Below are 20,985 nucleotides of genomic sequence, written 5' to 3'. Positions count from 1 at the left end.
TTGTTGTTAATTACATATTTCTGATAATTTAGCAGTGCTTTCAGCTGGCAATAAGTGCTTGTGCTCTCAGCTCAGTGGAACATATGTTTAAATTAATTCAGCAAATTTTCCTCCTCAATCAGCAGATTGCATCTGTGCCAAACACACGCTGTTCTGAAAGTATGAATGTGAAGCGTCAGGCTCGGTGTTATCAGACAACATGACCCGACCCAAGCATCAATCCTGTCTAATGCAGCGTCAGCTCTCTGTGATCGCACATCACTTCACACTCGAGCGAGTCCTGAGGGGCGTCTGCGTGTTTGACTGCTTCAAACACAACAATAGAGCAGCACAACAATAGCAGAGCGACTCTAAGAAACATCTAGCCATAGAAAAACATCCAGCCACTATAGCAACAGCCAATCGCAGGTGTTAGATATCATCATTGCTATTCAATACAATATATGCCAGGAGAGAGCTTGAACATTATTAAATCACGACATAAAAATGCAATATAGCATATTCCATTTTACTTAAACACTACTGAAGGAGAACATATGCACACTTGATTATGCGTTTCCTTCACTATTCACAACAACTCATCCATTAAAGGGATAGTTCACCCAAAAATGCTACATTTCTACAAACCTGATGAAGAAACACACTCATCCTGATCTCGGATGAACTGAGAGTCAATCAGCAAATCTGCATTTTAAGGTGAACTATTCCCGTTTAAAAAATATATTTAGCTTCATATACAAACTGGTAGCATTGAAGCAAAGCCTTTAAGATTTTAGATTTCCTTCACACTGGTACTGCATGTCCTCAGACCAAAACACTTGAAAGATGCATATAGAGAAAACAACAGCAATACATCTCCGCCACACAAACAGCTCATATTTCTCCGTTATGCTCATGTTTACACTGAAACGCCGCTCACCGCTTCATGCAATGTCTTGAGCATCTCTGTCTGATCTCAGATGTGAGAAATAAACTGCAGTGACGTCACCAAACTCAACCCAAACACTGAGAGCACCAGTAAACCTCAAAAAGCTCAAGACCTCTCACAAACTGTGCGTTTCTTAAGGAGCAAACCAAGCTCAAGACGCTTTAATAAGTGAGCCTGCAGCACAAAAGCAGTGTTAAGTCGCTGGGGTATATTTGTAGCAATAGCCAACAATACATTGTATGGGTCAAAATTATACATTTCTCTTTTATGCCAAAAATCATTAGGATATTAAGTAAAGATCATGTTCCATGAAGATATTTAGTAAATTTCCTACCGTAAATTCCATGAAGATATTTTGTACATTTCCTACTGTAAATATATCAACTTAATTTGATTAGTAATATGCATTGCTAAAAACTTCATCTGGACAACTTTAAAGACGATTTTCTCAATATTTAGATTTTTTTTTTTTGCACCCTCAGATTCCAGATTTTCAAATAGTTGTATCTCGACCAAATATTCCTATCCTGTCCTATCCTAACAAACCAAACGTCAATGGAAAGCTTATTTATTCAGCTTTCAGGTGATGTATAAATCTCAATTTCACAAAATTGACCCTTATGACTGGTTTTGTGCTCCAGGGTCACATTTGTAAACTCGGTCTCCGTTATTCTGCAACGCTGTCACTCAGTCTGTCCAAGATCTGAAGCTTCTGGAAGCGATGCCAAACGCAATCGAGCAAAAGCAGAAGAAGCGCACAAACCTTGACCGGGGAGCTCCGCGTGGCGACGGGCAAATCCCGCACCGCTGTCCCCGCAGGCGAAGCCGATCCGCCGGCCGCGCATCCCGCCAGCGCCGCTCTCCCTCCTCCGTTGCGCGGACGCTGTTTAATCCCGTCCAGAAGACGCACCAGGAGGATGTTAGCAGGCAGATCGTCGACTACGCAGTCCACTAGGATGCGGCACTCCGGGCAGCGCAGCTCGTGTCTGGAGCTCACGATGTTCTCCAGGCAGCGGCGGCAGAAGGTGTGCTGACAGGGCAGCACTTTGGCGCTGGTGTCCAGCCGCTCCAGACACACAGAGCACTCCAGCAGATCCAGCAAAGACGACTCGTCCATGTTTTCCTCTGGTACGCAACGCTGTCGTCGACGCGCAGGCGACGCGAGTCAACTTGGCACGCATATGGTCATAGTAATATACGGAGAGCGGCTTGAGACATGGCAATTGCGTTTTTTTCCAAGAATGCAAAAATTGCAAAAATAAAATAAATACATAAAAATAAATACATAAATACAAAAATGCTAAAAGAAAGAAAGGCAAAAAAAAAAATCTAGCTATTGTTATATTCTTAGCCAAGTCTTCTGTGGCAATACTTGAATGGTTTAATGATTAGCGAGTAATTTATTGAGTAAATGATTCTTAAATATATTTATGCCATGAAAACGTCTTAACAACAGAATAGCAACACCTTGTCAAATACCAGAGGGTTTTATTTTGTTCGTTTTGTTTTCTCCTCTTTTTTTTGCACAGGTATAGAACCATTCTCATTCAGGATATCTAAACATTATCATCAACATATTTATTTTGAAGCTCAACAAAATTCAACGCAATTATATCAGTTTAATTTAATATATATATAATCAGTTTTATATAATTCACGTTATATACTTGCACAGCCAATTACTTAAAAGTTAAGGCAGCAACTAAACTTAAGTTTCTAAGTTGAAATAGGTGGAAAAAAAACTTTTTCTACAGTGAATAAATAATACACGGTTTGCATATATTCTGTAGCATGAAAGCAATTTTATAATAATAATAATAATAATAATAATTTATTTGTATGTCATTTTTTCATACATGCAACTCAAAGTGCTTCACGCATAAAGCAAATATTAAGAATATAACATCAATATAATATATAATTTCAATATAACACACTTTATAAATATCAATATAATTTGTGCAATGTTAGAAGTTATATTTTCGTGTATAACAAAATCTGCATATTTATTTTAATTCAATTTTTTAAATATAGTCCTATGAATAAAAATAAAAATATATTATATTTTATTAAGTAAATATATAATTTTTATAAATAAAAACAAAAATGTTTTTAAGCATATAGCAGTTTATTTATTTATTTATTTTTTTTTTACAAATTCTGCCTTTTTTGATGAATGATGGGTTTTGATCAATATTTTTATTTACATAAGTACAATTGTACACCTGAATATCGTATGAATGTCGATCGATCGCTGTTTTGATTCTTTCTCGTTACTGAAGCGCCATCTGCTGGTTATAGTTCATAACTCATGCATTCGTGCAACAGTATAAATGAGGTTTAATCGCTGGTTTAATCTGTTCATAATCCTAAAAAAAAAACCATCCTGGTGTTTCACATGCTCTGAGTAATTGCATATCACCAGATCATCGTGTAAGAATAAGCAATTATTTAAAATAATAATAATAATCATCAGCATGTCGTTTGTGTTATTTTAAACAGGCAACTAGCGACATCTGTTGAACTTTTACAGAAATGACACAAACTCTTTTGTATAAACTAATTAAATGGCATGCATGAGAGCAAGAAAAACATATCTCGTGCAGTATCTTATGTCGTGTTAAAATTCCTAAGTGCTAGTTATCGTCTCAGGAAGCTGCTTGAGAATGTGTTGAGAATGTTCTCTTTGTGTGTGAATGGAGCTGAACCTGTGCAGTGTGAGCTGGAGAGAACATGTCCAGTCCTGCACTACAGCACTGCTGCCAGCCAATCACACAGCACTGTCTCAGTCTGCCCACCCAAGAAGAGCTGTGCATCAGACTCGATCCACACCCTCCATCTGAGCTCAGTCAGTGTTCTTGATTACAGCACGCCTGTCGTGTTTCAATGCGGCTGTTTAAGCACAAAAACTCGACTTTTTGCTTCCTATACAGCGTGAACGTGTATTAGGCGACATATGATGTTGCAGTTTTGTAGCATAACCTTCCTTGTTTAAAAGGGAGGTGTGTCTGTTAAATATGGAAGCCCGTTTCTGCTACGGAATTAAAAAAATAATTGCGACTTTTTATCTCACAATTTGGACTTTTTTCAATTCTGAAAAAAAAAAAACCAGCGACAATTCTGAGGGGGAAAAAGTCAGAACTGTGAGATACAAAGTCATAATTCCGGCTTTTTTCCTTGTAATTCTAAGTTTAAATCTCGCAATTCTATTTTTTTTCTCGCAATTGCAATATCTCACAATTCTAACTTTTTTCTTAGAATTCTAAGTTCGCATCTCGCAATTCTATGTTATTTGTTTGTTTGTTTTGTTTCAACCACGGAATAAAAAAAAAGGTAATTGCAACTTTTTATCTAACAATTGCAACTGTTCTTCTCAGAGTTCCAAGTATACCTCTTGCACTTATTTTTTTTCCCACCACGGAATAAAAAAAAAAAACAGATAATTGCATAATTGTTCTTTTCAGAACGGCAAGATTATTTATTGCATTCTGAGTTTATATCTCAAAATTCTGAGTTCTGACAGTTCTGACTTTATATTTCACAATTACAACTTTTCTTCTCATATTTGTGAGTTTATACAGTCTCCTGCAATTGCTGGTTATATTTGCGAGTACATATCTTGCCATGTTTAGCTGATATCTCACAGTTCTGGATCTTCTTCTCAGAATTGTGAATTATATCTTGCAATTATATAGCAATTCTGACTTTTTTTTCTAAGAGTTGCGAGAAAAAAAAGTTGCAACATAAAATCTGAATTGTGAAATAAAAAGTTGCAATTATGTATCCTGTGGTGGAAACAGGCTTCCATAGATCAATGGCTCTGCTTTAATAGCAAAAACAAGCCATAATCTTCAAATAAAGTCATTTCACCACCATTTCATCCTGCAGAAGTAGGTTGGCTGATGCTGCCATCTCCATGGCAACCATTCTTCGCGCCCCTGCTGTGAAGTTGTTACCAAGTGACAGTCGCCAAAACATTACTGTTACAAATGTATCATCTTTCGCACCGCAAAATGACGCATGAATGTGCAACTACAGTGATTTATGATAACTGATACAGAATCACTCTTCATTTGGTTCTAAATGAATCCTTGTGGTGGATCGGTTTTCTGTGCACCGCTGAGAATTTGATTCATTCTTCATTCATTGTGTTTGATTGCAGGCGGAAAGCACATTTCAAAGTGCACATAAAAGAAGAGAAAAATGTACCAAAAAAGAAAGCATCCCTGAGGGAAAGTACACCTGTCACACCTGTTTCCCTAATGCATCTTCTCCGATCAATAGATAAACAAGTCAATAAATTATCCTGCCATCTATGGGTCCACTTGGTAGAACATCATACATTTCTTGCACATCAATATATAGGCTATTATCAAAATAATTACACAGTTCTAATAAAAAAAAAAAAATTTGATCTCGCTTTGATGATGCTGATTGGTCTTCTCTGTCTCGCGGCGGGGTGTGTGTGTGTGTGTGTGTGTGTGTGTGTGCCGCTGGCGGGCAGCAGTGAGTCTGGAGATACCTGTCTCAGGTTCGTTCTGGGCGGAGAGCATCTTGAAGTCGCAGTCATTGGAGGTGGAGCCAGACGCAGAAGCGAACCGAAGCGCTTTAAGAGGCGACGGACTGACCCGATCCCCTGCCATGATCTGATCTCAGTCCAGATCTGAGCTCAGAAAGAGTCGTCGTGCTGAAGAATCCGCCGGGTTTGTGTCGAGCTGAAGCGCAGAAGCGGCTCTGGAGACCCGCAGGTAAAGGCGCCTCAGGAATGCGCTGCGGGGAAATCCCTGCTTCACTGAGATGCACACGGACCCTTAGTGCTCTTATACTCCTACAAACACGCTTTTGCACCGCTTATAGGTGTTTATTTAGTCGAGTTGCTCAGTCAGACTTGTTAAAGCAGTTTGTTGTTTATTATGCACGCGCTCTTGAACTTTGCGCAATATGTGATGTGGCGCTTAGATATGCATGTTATCCTAAGCTAGGGCTAGTTCTGGGAATGCGTTGGCTGTCCCATGCGGAGATGAGATGTGAGGGAAAGTCCTGCATGGAGATGAGACATGCGCTTGCATGCATGCAGGAGCTTCTGATGTCTCTGAGACTTTGAACTGCGGCTGAATTAAAGAGGACGTAAATGCGAGCGACTCGAGAAAAATAGTAGGCTACTGGAGAAAAGATGCATTGATGAGGGCGCGATGCTGGAATCGGTATTATTAGAACGAAGTCGGTCAAAACTAGTTGCATTGCCAAAAGCGACTATGGTCGCAAGTTCCGTCGTTGCCAAATAGAGTTGAGCGGAATTTGCGACGATGCTTTTTATTGATTGATCTACACTTGTTATTGCATTTTTTTTGCAACTGCAGTGTCTTGGTTCTGCTGGTGAAACTGTACAATTCTTAGTCGTAACTAATCTGGAAAAGCTGACATGTGCTTGTAACAGAACTTCTCCGATGACCCTCATATTGAATCATTTTTAAAAACCTTTGCAGATCGAGTCCAGACATGATAAAAAAACACAATGTTCGTCTTGTCGCTGGTCAAATGGCAATTTGAGATAATGATGATCGCAGTGTTTGACGAGCAAAAAGACGATCTTTGCTTTGTGATGAATCGGTTGAAATGATTCGCTCAATTGACTCATTCGAACCGAATCCGTAAAACAGCATTTTTGGAATTTGTGCATAATTGTTGTAACAATTCAGATTTTTTTTTAAATGAATTTGATAAGGTTGAAGTTATGGGACAAGTTATGGGTAAAACATTAAAACTTATAAAAAGGCATTTGAAATGAAGTCAAATTAAAAAAAAGTTTTCAAGACAGTTTAATGTGACCTTAAAATGTTGAAATCTGTTATTTTTAATTAAAATCAACCCCTTAAAGTGGCTGAAGTTGAAGAAACACCTCTGTATTCCCTAATGGGACGTCAAAAATCAAGTCACAGATCACAGCAGTACATGATCTGAATCAGTGATTCTCTCATTGATATTCATGTGAACTGATACGCATGATCAGGAACAGTCGCATTCAACACATGTTATTATGGTACTTCTGCTGCTGAATGTTGATGTGTATTGCTGCAGTTACAGCATCTGCCAGCAGGGGTTAAACTGCTCTTTTTCTTCTTGTGCCTGAATTGTAGATTTTATAGATCAATTGAGCTTCAGGGTTTTTCTTTTATCTTCTTGTATCAAAGAAAGGCGGAGGTTTTTATCTGGATGTTGAAATGTTAAATGTCTTAGATGTTTTGAAGGTTGTTTTCCCAAATCAGTGCTTCATTATTACGGTTGATCTATAAGGTGCTTATTTTGACGTCTCACGTATGTGTCTCAGGTTTGATTTCTAAAATCTTTTATGTGACATTCAGAGTTTGACTCTGCAGTCGTGCAGATATTGTCCACATGATGGTCATGTTGTGTTTGGGTCACATGCATCTAATGCATGGTATTGCGTTGGATTAAAACTTACTGAGTTTGTCCACAGGGTATAACAACTTCACAATTTTTTATTTTTTTGATAATTTTTGCATTTTGGGAGATTTTCCCCACCTTGTTGCACTTGTGATGTTCAAAAAAGACCAGCCAAATTGCTTGTAAGTTTCTTGTAATGCTATATAATTAATCTTGGAATAAATCTTTTTATTAACTTGTTTTCTTTCAGTTAGCACCAGTGTTGTTGTAGTATAAACACGATGTTATAGTTTTAGTATTTTGAATACTTTTTTTTTTACATTTTCCGTTTTCATTTTAATTTGAGTTAAAGTTTTAGTAATTTTGTTGTGTGTTATTGTTATTTTTATGAGTTTGTATTTTTTTATATTCGTCTATATTGTAGTTTTTATAATTTTTTATTTAAGTTTTAGATTTAGTTGTTTTAGTACGTCAAGTCAAACTAAATTAAAATGAAAATTGTTCTCTTGTCAACACGCTGAATTGATATATATATATTTTTTTTTTCTTTAGATAATTTATATTTTATGTAAAGTTACAATTTTTCATTTTTAGTTTCCTGTAACTATAGTAACACTGATTAGCATAGGTTTTGTATGTATTTTTGATCAATGATTGATCAGATTTTGAGTGAACATTGCCAAAATTATCCACAGATAATGCTTTTTTCACTCAAAAGTTTCATAAGCTCAGATCAATGAGGGCTATGATCAATCAGATCCAAAAAGTAAAACAAAATCTGTGCAAATTGAAAGAAAACAAGTTGATAAAAAGATTGAATCCAAGATTTGATGATAATATAGCATAATGAGAGATTTACAAGCAATTTTTAAAAGGCCAGTCATTTTGGACCAGAAAGCAATTTTGGTGAAGTGTTTCCAGCACAGCTCAAGGGTTAATGCTATAAGAGAGATTTAACCTGGTCAGACAGAAGCATTGAGTCTCTTTGTGAACACACACACACACACACTCAATGCCTGAATGAGGATATACTGTAGGTTTGGCCATAAGTAAACTCTGAGCAGCCAGAAGCATCAGCGCAGAGAAAGGAGTGATTGATGAGAATCTGTCATGTCGTCTGAAGGATGAGAGGAATCAAAGGCTGCGGTCGCATGAAAAGACAACAGAGCTTTGCCCTCCTTTAGCTGCTGCCGAGCTGCTTTTCTCTGGCTTTGCTCTGCTTTCATTGAAAAGCAGTAATTAAAATCATCAAAAGGTGAAGAGTGTTTGTGTTTCCCAGTAAAGTCAGGATGCAGACAGCACCGCCCTGCAGACACCGCAGCCCAAAAACACCGGCCTTTGTGCTCGTGTGTCAGTCGAGCAGAACCACCACCGCTTTTCATCGCTCTACCATAGATCGTCAACACTTTATGGGTTTGCTTTCAAATGAAAGATAATTGTTTTTCAGAGGAACGTCGTTTCAGCCAAACAGTTGCTGTTGCGCTTTTTTGGGGTTTACAATTCCCTGCAAGTTGTATTCTGTGTGTAACTGTAATGTATAACTAATGTGAGAAGTAAGTTCTAGTTAAATTAATTCTAGTTAAACATTATCAAGGCATGTTTTCACACTTCAAGTTATGGAAGCTTATTTCCGCCACAGAGTTAAAATAAAATAAAACATGTAATTGAAATGAATTCTGATTTCCTAACCATTTGGACCGGCAGTTCCGAGAAAAGGTCAGAATTCCAAGATACTGTATAAACTTATAATTGTGGGAAAGTCAGAACTGAGAGATATAAAATCATAAATGCAAGAAATAAAGTCAGAATCGTTAGGTATAAAATCATAATTGCAAGATATATAGTCAGAATTTCGAGATAAAAACTCATTGCGAGATAATTTTCAGAATTGCAAGATAAAAATATTGAGGCAAAAACTTGCAATTTTAACAAAAAAGACATAATTGCGAGATATAAACTCATATATAAATATATAGTCAAAATTGCGAGACAAAGCCAGAATTGCAAGATAAAAACTCAGAATTTTGAGATATAAAGTCAGAATTGTGAGATATAAACTGATTTGTGAGATATAAAGTCAGAATTGCGAGATAAAAACTCAGAATTGTGAGATGAAAACTCACCATTGCGAGATATAAAATAAGAATTGTGCAGTATAGTCACAATTGTAAGATAATTCAGAATTGCAAGATATATAGTCAGAATTGCGCAATTTAAAGTCAGAATTGCGAGATATAAAATCTGATTTGCGAGATATAAAGTCAGAATTGCGCAATTTAAAGTCAGAATTGCGAGATATAAAATAAGAATTGCGCAGTATAGTCACAATTGTAAGATAATTCAGAATTGCAAGATATAAAGTTAGAATTGCAAGATATAAAGTAAGAATTGCACAATATAAAGTCAGAATTGTGAGATAAAAACTGAGAATTGAGAGATAAAAACAGAATTGCGAGATATAAACTCAGAATTGCGCAATTTAAAGTCAGAATTGCGAGATATAAACTCTGATTTGTAAGATATAGTCAGAATTGCGCAATTTAAAGTCAGAATTGCGAGATATAAACTCTGATTTGCGAGATATAAAGTCAGAATTGCAAGATATAAACTCTGATTTGCGAGATATAAAGTAAGAATTGCGAGATAAAAACTCAGAATTGTGAGATATAAAGTAACAATTGCACAATATAAAGTCAGAATTGCGAGATAAAAACTGAGAATTGAGAGATAAAAACAGAATTGTGAGATATAAAGTAAGAATTGTGCAATATAAAGTAAAAATTGTGAGATTACTCAGAATTGCAAGATATAAAGTCAGAATTGCGAGATATAAGGTCAGAATTGCGAGATATAAATTCTGATTTGCGAGATATAAGGTCAGAATTGCGAGATATAAATTCTGATTTGCGAGATATAAAGTCAGAATTGCGCAAAATAAAGTCAAAACCGTGAGATAAAAATTTAGAATCATGAGATAAAAACTTGCAATTCTAAGAAAAAAGTCAGAACTGTGAGATATAAACTCAGAACTGAGAGTTATAAACTTAAAATTCTAAGAAAAAAGTAAGAATTGGGAGATATAAACTAAGAAATGCAATATTTAATGACATCGCTGTGGAAACCTCCTATATTGTTTTGAGTGTGGGATGAACTTAGTTGAACAGATAATGATCTGGTCTACAGTAGTCGCTCTTGTCGTTTTGTTTAGATTGTCTCCTATAGCATAACTCTGAGTGCTTGACAGTTGAAATGAGAAGATTATAGTTTTTCGCAGCTTTCATGTCTTTCCTTTGGTGAGCGTTTAGGAGGAAACCTGAGGAGCCGCACATCCTCCGTTTGCATGTACAATCACATACTGTCTCCATACCTCCAGGTTCTATACAGCTCCTTAGTAGCTCCTGACTTTTTAAATCAACTTTTCACCCTGGACGTCAATGGCTGCGAGGCAGAGATCTGACGGAGAAACGCTGGCAAACGAGCAGGATTCAACAGCGACTTAACAGCTTCTTAAGCTTCTCCGCTAGTGCAATCCTTTCTCCGATATCAGGACGCTGAGATTGTAGGCTTGACAAAAGCCTTGATTGTCTGAAGCTTCTGGAGGTTTGATACTAGCTCGGGTGTTCTGGGTGGTTGTTGCTAGTCGTTTACTATAAGATAGATGGCAGGTTGATGCAAGTTAAAGGTGTGTGTGTTTGAACAGTTGGAGTTCATGATCATTCTGAGACATTCATGAGTTTGTTCAGATAATTGATTGATCTGCTACAGAAAATGCATGTGATCATTCACTCTGTATAATTTGTTTTGATGTTATCCAGTCGCTCAGCTGACACAGAGCATGTTTTTGCATTACACTTTGCTGTTTTCTATTGTTTTTCTATGTAAACATGTGCTAGACTGGGGATTTGTGAGAGATTTTAGGGGTTTGCGAGTTGATGAAAAGCTAATAATCAAGTATATTGAATGTAAAATTAAAATGAATAAATGGGACTGGATGATAATCGCAATAAAGATTAGTTTGATTATCAAATCAAAGGCTGATTTAATCGAATAACTGTTTAGCCTGATGCACTGCGTTTCAGAGTGAATCATGCAGCACATTTTATCATAATGATCAAATATTCATTTTGTAATTTACAACAGTAATATATTTGTCTTTATTTTATAATTTGAGTTAAACAACTACTACTACGACTACTATTACTACTACTAATTATTATTATTATCAACATTAGAAAAAATGCAAATGTGTTGTAAAATTATTACAATATTAATTTTAAAAACTGCAGGGGGACGTAAATATTTTACTTCTAATGGTTTCAGCTGACAAAAAAGTTTGTCTCAGAAGTAATTGTGACTACTACTACTAAAAATAATTATTAAAATATTAATGAAAATCTCAGGAGGACTTTAAGTAAGTATTTATAAATATGTTTGGCTGGAAAAAGTTTGTGAACCCCTGCGCTAAATAGACATGTTTGACGATTGCGCTCGCATCTAAAACCATTAAAAGAGAGGGGAAAAAAAGTTCAACTTTTAAATAATGCATCTCAAGACCTTGAATTCTTCCCCATTCCACTACCAGTGTCTCACATTTATAAATGCAAAAACGCATTCTTTGTAAAACAGCCTCAGAGTGCAGTGCTTGCAACACAGGCTCATGGGTTTGATTCCCACGGAAGACACTAGCTGTAAGTTGCACCGTAAGCATCTGGCAGATGTGTAAATGTACAATAACAGTGTGTTTGCCTTGTCAAAGCGGCATAATAAACAGCCTCTAACAGCAAACACAATTTCCAAATGTCTTCACTGTGAAATCTGGCAAATAACTGATGTAGACAGCAGAATCTAGTACAACAGACAGAGTTTGTCCTCAAAGTTAAGATGGACTTTACTGAACTAAACACACTGGTGCCAGAAAGACCAGAATCTTTGATCATTTAATTCACATTGGAAATGAACTGGGAAGGAGACCAAGTGAAGCCGGCTCTCATTTCCTCACTGATTAGTGCCGTTTGAAGAGTAATTTCCTAATCTGACAGCAAATATCAGCGCAGACGAATTACAGGCCGTCTGTGTTCGGTGTGTCAGAGCCGGATGTGTATGTTCTGTTGGTTTGTGTTCATCTGAAGATGTTGGTAAAGTGGTGGATCCACAGCTTAAAGCACAACTGAGATTATTCCTTGCCGCCGCTTCCGTTTTTATATAAACAACAGGAACGATAAGTCTGTGTGTTTGCTTCTGAGAGACGGGGTTTTCCCACGCAAATTCCCATGAGACACTAACTGTTGGCATTAAAGCTCTTTGTGTGTCTGTTCAGCTTATGATCGGCCCACACAGACCTCTCAGAAACCAATCTGTCATTCATGTTTACTTATTACACATACAGTTGCTCTGAGTGCAGACCCGTCACTTCAGTTTAACACAGTTAACCAGCGCTTTCTGATTGAGCTACTTGACTGAAACATGCTCTTTTATGGCAAGATACTATTGGTAAAGAGAGTTTTTCATACACTGGTCAATTTTGAGCTATTCACAAGGTGTTGTATCAGACTAGTGGGGAAAAAAACATACAAAATGCACATTTAAGTTTTATTTTATTGCACTTTATCTAATTGCATTAGCAGATTTAAATTCTAATCCACAACTTTAAAGAGATTTTTCTCCACTTCAGCAGGACTTACATACACCAAATTTTAGAGTTTTATTCCTGTCTATATTCTGAAGCTTTTTATAGAGGGGTTTGTTCATATATCATTCACCTGTTTTTTTATTGCCCGTTATCATTTGTGTCTGTAGATTTAATTTACGGTACATATCTTCAAAAGCCATTTTCTCAAAATATTTTTGTTTTTCCACTTCAGCAGCACTTACATACACTAAATTTTACAGTTTTAGTCCTATTTATATTCTGAAGGATTTTACTAAGGGTTTTGTCATATATTATTGGCCGGGCCTTATTATTGTACTTTATCTATTTGCAATTTGAGATGGTATCTTTAAAGACCGTTTCCTCAAAATGAGTTTGTTTCTCCACTTCAGCAGCATTTACATACACCAAATTTTACAGTTTTATTCCTATCTATATTCTGAAGGGTTTTACTGAGGGGTTTGTTCATATATCATTTGCCTGGTTTTATTTTTGCTTCTATTTACAACTGCAGATTTCATTTACGATACATATTTTTACAGGCTGTTTTCTCAAAATGAGTTTGTTTCTCCACTTCAGCAGCACGTACAAAAACCAAATTTTACAGTTTTATTCCCATCTCTATTCTGAAGGTTTTTACTGAGGGGTTTGTTTTTATATCATTCACACTGATTTATATAACATTTTACTTCTAAACGCATGGTGAAAATTAGTGCAGTTTTAATTAGATAATGACCCATTTGCATATTAAACAGAAAACTTGTAATGCAAAACATTTTTTTGCAATTCTTAATGTAATCAGTCAACTGAGGAAGTACGACGATATCGTTTAATTAAATTTTTACCCTATCTAGGGTGTCTTGCCTTAAAAAGAAGCCAAAGAGAAACCATTTCAACTCAAGTCAGTTTAACAAGAAATCATGTTTCAAAGAGAAACCCGATACAGTGGCATTAAATAAAAGTAAACTGTTTAAATGAAATCATTTTTTTGAGTGTTTTTAATGGTAAATGGGTTTCTGTGGCAGAATCGGACGGGTCGTTCGGAGTAATAATATCTTTACCTTCTCCTTTCCCCTAGGAACTGATATTTCAGGGCTGTTAATGATAAGGATAATGATACTCTGTGTATTTATCTTAGATTATGCGGTCGTTATAAGATTAATAACCTGGGGCGGTGAGTCAAACAGAGGCAAGCCCGGGCAGTGTCTGTCAGAGCACTTGTGTTGGGAGTGCAGTGCATTCCAGTCCGGCGTGTGGAGAGAAAAGCACTGGATCTGGATTCTGATGAAAGCGTCTTGGGCGTGTGTGTTCGTTTTGTCAAGTAATGAGCCGGGGGGCTCAGGGGCACAGGCGTTTGGCGCTCGCTTCGTTTCCTGCAAAAATAACTTCTTCTGCTCTCCCTCTCGCCCCCACTTCATCCTTCTCTAAGTCCTCTGATGAAACGCAGAGCCGAGGGGTTCGTCACAGACAGACGTTTCGTCTCTCCGTCAGGCTGGCGGTGGCTGTCTTGCACTCGTTGGAGGAAGCTGCCTCACTAAGTGCCTGATGGGAATGTGTGGTCTGAGCAAATATTCCACAGTTAGGATCATTTTTAAGCAAGTCATCCATCTGCAGATTGATTCCCACTGAATAAACACTGTGATTCTAGAGCTTTTTTTGAGCATCATGATAAAATGTCTTGTAGCTGTTATGCTTAAAAATAGTAATTTTTCAATTAGCTTATTTTTTTAGTTTGCTTTTAAAAATATTTGTAATGTTTTGTTATTTTGTTAGGTTTTTTTATATTTCTATTTAACTTTATTTTTATTTAATTTCTAGTTTTAGTAATTTTAGTACTTAAGCTACAGCTTCAGTGAGTTGGCAAGGCAGTATTTTTATTTCTAATTCTAAATGTAAGTATATTTCTAATAAACTTAAGTTTTTGTAATTTTTATGTGCTTTTTATATTTCTTTTTAGCTTTAATTTATTTTTATGTCAGTTCTAGTTTTACTTCAACTAAAGCTTATTTTAGTTACCAAGGCAACATTTTTAATTCTAATTTAAAATTTTAGCATTTTTTTATCTTTTATAATTAAATTTTTTAATACTTCTATTTAACTTTATTTTTTATTTCAGTTCTAGTTTAATAATTGTAGTACTTTAAAGGAACACTCCACTATTTTTGAAAATAGTCATTAGTCAAATAGTCAATAGCTCATTTTCCAACTCCCCTAGAGTAAACAGTTGAGTTTTACCGTTTTCTAATCCATTCAGCCGATCTCCGGGTCTGGCGGTAGCACTTTTAGCTTAGCTTAGCATAGATCATTGAATCTGATTAGATCGTTAGCATCTCGCTCAAAAATGACCAAAGAGTTTCAATATTTTTCCTATTTAAAACTTGACTCTTCTGTAGTTACATCATGTACTAAGACTGACGGAAAAGGAAAAGTTGTGATTTTCTAGGCTGATATAGCTAGGAACTATACTCTCATTCCGGTTCCTAGCAATATCGGCATAGAAAATCGCAACCTATTTTCAAAAATAGTGAAGTGTTCCTTTAACTAAAGCTTATTTATTTCAGTTAGTTACCAAGGCAACAATTTTATTTCTAATTTTAAAATGTAAGTTTAGTTCTAATAAATTTAAGTTTTAATAATTTTGTTGTGCATTTGTTATTTTTTTAATACTTCTATTTAGCTTTATGTTTTATTTCACTTCTAGTTTTAGTAATTTTAGTACTTCACCAAAACCTTATTTAATAAATTATAAATGAATAATAAAAAATTTATTAATAAGTAATAACTTCTAATTCTAATTTTAAAATGCATTTCTAATAGACAAAAATATTTTTTTGCTATGTGCTTTTGTTATTTTATTAAATATTTCTGAAAAGCTGCTCTGAAGCAATCGTCAGTGTGTTCTGTGAGATAATCTCGTGTTTTTCTCTCGGTTTTCTCTGTTTTCTCTTTTTTTGATTGTGTCATTTTGATGTCTTCTTCATTGTGTTTTGATGGAAATGTCAGAGCACAAGCGATGTAGAAGCTTTGATACTTGTTCTAGCTGTTGAGTGAGACGACTCATGACAGCATTATTTCATTAAGCCGAGTTTGTTGAAAAATTGTCGCAAAATGTAACTATATTTTATTGTCCGGCTCTAATCTGCTAAATGCGACTATACGGCATGATGATATAAACAATGACATAATGATTTTCTGTAAAGCTGCTTTGAATTGATATGCATTGTGAAAAGTGCTTTAGAAATAAATTTGACTCAAAGTGTCTCACTTCAGCAGCAGCCCTTAAACCGGATGTTTCCAGTGATAATGAGTTACTGAATACAGTAAAGCTCAAATATGATCAATGCGAGTGTCACTGCTTTCATTCGGTCTGTTGTTTGTCTCAGGATTTCATCATCGGCTCTCTGATGGATGTTTTCGTTCTGTTCCTCATGATGTCTAATTTAGAGCTCATAAATCACCAGCACACCAAGTGTGTTTTTCATAATGCAGTTTCAAACAAATCTGACGGCTTGTTGCTGAACCGATAAACACATGACTCCTGTGGACTACAGCCAACCACACTCTAAACATAAAAAAAGTCTGTAGAAAAACAGATAAGATACTGTTCATTTTCTGCCACGACATTTCCTTTAACCCTAAAATACAATGCAATGCAGAAACCAGAATACATGGAAAACTCTTGTGAAATATAGCACATTGGGATGTATTTTTATTGACTTTTTTAGTGTACTGCTATGATGCTTTTATGGTGGACTCCTGTGCATTTGTGAGAATGACTGTACATTTTAGTGTCATTTTGCTCATTACAGTCAGTATTGTGTGAGGTCAAAGGTCAAAGTGTGTACGCTCGCATGCACGCATGCATTCACTGACTGTGTTTGACAGATGCATGCACAGACACACAGTCTGAAGAGTGTTTCTGTGAGGAATAATACGCTGCATCACATGCAATTCATGACTTTCTTACTTAGTGTTTTTGTTTTGTATTCCAGTATAAAAATCTAAACATTCTGTAATCAAGACACTGGATTTACTGGAGAAGATATGAAGTCTTGTTTTCTGAAAAAAATATAAATAATTAAGTGAGTTTTTACTTAAGACTAGAACAAATATCTGCCAGTGGGATTTGAAAAATAAACTTTTTTTCTGAGTGAACTGGCAGATATTTGTTTTGTTTTAAGCAAAAGCACACTTTAAAGGAATAGGTCACGCACAAATGAAAATGTGCTCACCCTCAGTTCATCCGAGATCAGGATGAGTGTGTTTCTTCATCAGGTTTGTAGAAATGTAGCATTGCATCAGTGTCTCAGCAATGGATGCTCTGCAGTGAATGGGTGCCGTCAGAATGAGAGTCCAAAATAGCTGGATTAATGCTGGATTAGTTTCAACTTTTGTCTTCTCCAGATGTTAACTGATGGACTGGAGTGCTGTGGATTACTTGTGGATTATTGTGATGTTTTTATCAGCTGTTTGGACTCTCATTCTGAGTAAATGTGTCTTGATTTAGGAATGTTTATATGTTTGTACTGGAAAACAAGACAGAAATACTGAGGAAGAACACCGTTTTTCGCTCGATTCCCACAGTTCATGCTCTCGTTTCAGAGCTCCTCAGGTGGAAGACAACAACAGCATCAACATGGGCCAGAACGGAGGACGGAAACGATCACACCTCCTGCCTCTTCTGCTGGTAAGTCCCTCATCCAGCCCATCCAAACACGGGCCACGTCGACTACAAAGGCGTCTTTGAGCGCATGTTAATCTGTCTCTGAACACGTCTCCCACCTCCTTCGTGTTTGCAACACCAAATCTGTCTGGCTGCGTTCCCAGAAGGTAATTTCTCTGCACAGCGTCTTAATGATAGGCTTTTAATGCCCTTCCAAAGAGCCGTGAGATGTTCAAACGACAGGTTATCTGCGAGTGAGACGCTCTGGAGAGCAGATCTGTGTAATCCCGCTTATTACGGCTAAATCAGCCCTCAGTGTCAATTCAGCCTTTGTTGAAGAGAAAACTGCTGCCGCTCCATAATGAGCATTATTCTCTATATATAGAGCCAGGAAAAAAGGCTGCAAATGTGCTGCTTCACAGCACCGTAATGTCACGTCTAATGATCTAGAACCAACTCAAGTCAACGTTAGACACAATCAGACAAATGTTTACTGGTGCATGCAGTGCGCTTCATAATCTAACTTGCAGAAGTGAAGCATCTTCATTAGACAAAAAACGCCTGATATTACCTACTGTAATTTGATGATTTTGAGTTAAAAATATGACTAAAAACATCCCATCATGTAGGTTTAATCACAAAATAAGTAGGTATATGTAGTTATTATGCATATGTATCAGCATTAATGTACTTAGAACAAAAGAGGTCAAATGTCAAAAACTTCACTTTTTTTTTTAAATGTACTATTTTTCCAAAGGAGTGGAAAATATATATTAAAATAGCTTATTTAATGCCAAAGGACTTTACATAAACACAAGTTTTTAAATAAGCCTTTTTCCACAAAATCTGTATTTTTCTATCATTGTTTGGATGTAGTCAAATCAATGTTATTTTAGTGTCATATTGAGATACTGTTATGGTTTTATTAATATTTTGAATACATTTTTAGTTTTACATTTTCATTTTTCATTTTCATTTCAGTTAAGGTTTTAGTACTTTTGTTGCGTTTTTGTCATTGATATTAGTTTTTGTTTTCTTTAAATATGTCCATATAGTTTTTATTCATTATTATTTTGGTTTTAGTTATTTTAGTAAATCAAGTTAAACTAAATGATTTTTATTTTCATTAAAACATATTTTTTCAAGGTGACATATGTTTTTAGTTTTAGTTAATTATAATAAACATCTGGCTCATGTTTGCATTTTCTTTCTAATTCTGATGATTTGCAAAAAAATAAAAAATATTACCCAATTCTGTTCAAAAATATCAATGAAAAAAATAAATCCATCAAATATTTGTCACAAAATTAAAAAAATTCTAATTATATGTATGTATCATAAATCATATTGTGCATATCATAATATCACAAATGCTTAATTTAACTATAAATCCTCAAAGGAGTGGAAAAATATCTTCAAATACAAATTTAATGTCAAAGAACTTCACAAAATAAGCTTTTTTTTTGACGAAAGTGTGACGTGAAGCAGCAAAGCAGACACTATTATTTGGAATCAGCAGCTCAAAATGAGTCAAAAGGTTTGATTCAGCACATGATGCATGGTTTGTCTGTTGCATTACAGTGCATTTGTAATTGTGTCTGCGATTGAGAACAGATGCATGATTCGGATCTGTTGTGATCTAATTACAATCACACAAGCGTATTGTGCTTCCAAACCAAACTCACAGTCATCATGTCTCTCTCCACATTCATTTCCTCAGACGTAAATCATGTTCACTGCATGAATCGAGGTGAAACAACATGCACACAGGCATTTCAGCTCTCCGCCGGTTCGTTACTCAAGCAGGAATGTAATTAAGCGAGTGGGCGGAGCCGGATGTTGATTGGCTCGGGCTGAATGAGATGCTTTGTGGTTCTCAGCTTTAATTCTTTAATTGAACCTACACTCAACCGTTTCCTTATTACATCAGCACCTTCACACTTTCACTTTATATTAGTCCTTCTCTTCTGGGAAGATGGACGGAAAATATTTCTTTCTGCTGTTTGTTTGTTTGTTTAAAACACTGATGTAAGTTTATAGGTGAACCTGGAAGGACAAAGTTTTCCTCTTTGTTTTAAGAACATTGGATTTGTAAAATAAGGCCTGTAGTTAAAATCACTAGAAGAGACTTTTGTGTTTTGTTCTACAACATAAATTGCACAAGCATATGCATGTTTTAAACAAATAAGTTGCTGTGAATGCACTTGAACAGTCATGCATATACTTAAAACCTTTATAGATAATGCGCTATAAAAGTATTTTAATGCATTAATTATATGCACATTATAAAGCATTGTATGATCTCATAAATAATTGTGACCACAGTTATAAAACATTATAATATGTATCCGTTCATTGAACACTGTTGCTGTTCAGAAAGTATAATGCATTAAAACACAAGATAAACAACCGTTTTCAGATGCAACAAAAAAATATGCAAATATGCAAATGTTATAATCTATTTAACCTTGGTTACAATTGTTTATTAAAAGATATAAGATATAATGCATTATAATTATAATGTACATTATGAACACCTTAAAACACCTAATGAACACTATAGAGCATTATATATATATATGTATATATATAATCATGACTTTCTGTATGCCACAGAATACAGAAACATGACTAATGTAAAGTGTAAATGCAGATCTCATTTAATTGGACCTGGATGATTTCCTTCAAATTGATAGTTTTGTGTCTTTAGTTCATGTCTGTTAGCTTTGATCTCATTGATACACAAGTGTACTTATATAAGCAGACAACATGAACTTGAAAAAGCTGAAGTAACAAGTTGCTATACATAAAGATAACAGCTGCCACAAATGTGAGTTTGTGTTTGTATTTTAAAATGTGTGTGTGTGTGTGTTGCAGGTGTCCAGCATGTGTTTTGTGAGTGCCGAATACTTGAGTTGTGGAGAAAATGAATTTTACAATTACACAATCAGCAGCTGCCAACCCTGCCCACAGTGTCAGCCGGGACAAGAGCCGAACATGGTGAGAATCACAGACACACACACACACACACACACACTGATACACACACACACAGACACACACACACTCCAGTGTTCGAATTGAGATCGAATTGTAACACCCCAAAAAATATACTTGGGGGGTCCCCTGGTTTTCCAATAAAACTTTAATACTTAGAATGAAGTTTCGATTGCTGTATTACATTTAGACCTGCTTATGTTACATCATATTTTATTTTTACGCGTTTTTACAGCGTTGCTCATTATAACCAATCACACACGATTCTGTTGAGTTTAGGAATGCAGTAGCCAATCAGAGGCGTTCAGATCAGTCATCGCTGAAACCCCAGAGTTTTGTTCAGAC

At 35.7% G+C, this 20,985-nt stretch overlaps 1 long non-coding RNA gene across 1 annotated transcript; it reads left to right on the top strand.

Annotated features, from left to right (window-relative positions):
• The first annotated feature begins 5,495 nt into the window (after positions 1–5,495).
• On the top strand, positions 5,496–20,637 carry LOC107720550 (uncharacterized). Its single transcript, XR_001637625.1, has 3 exons — positions 5,496–5,676; positions 17,583–17,667; positions 20,521–20,637. It is a non-coding gene; the product is annotated as an uncharacterized LOC107720550 (long non-coding RNA).
• The last annotated feature ends 348 nt before the right edge of the window (positions 20,638–20,985 follow it).

Source organism: Sinocyclocheilus rhinocerous, unplaced genomic scaffold, assembly GCF_001515625.1.
Source record: "Sinocyclocheilus rhinocerous isolate Xijiao unplaced genomic scaffold, SAMN03320098_v1.1 scaffold1034, whole genome shotgun sequence".
Lineage (NCBI taxonomy): Eukaryota > Metazoa > Chordata > Actinopteri > Cypriniformes > Cyprinidae > Sinocyclocheilus > Sinocyclocheilus rhinocerous.
This window is presented reverse-complemented; position numbering and strand designations above follow the sequence as displayed.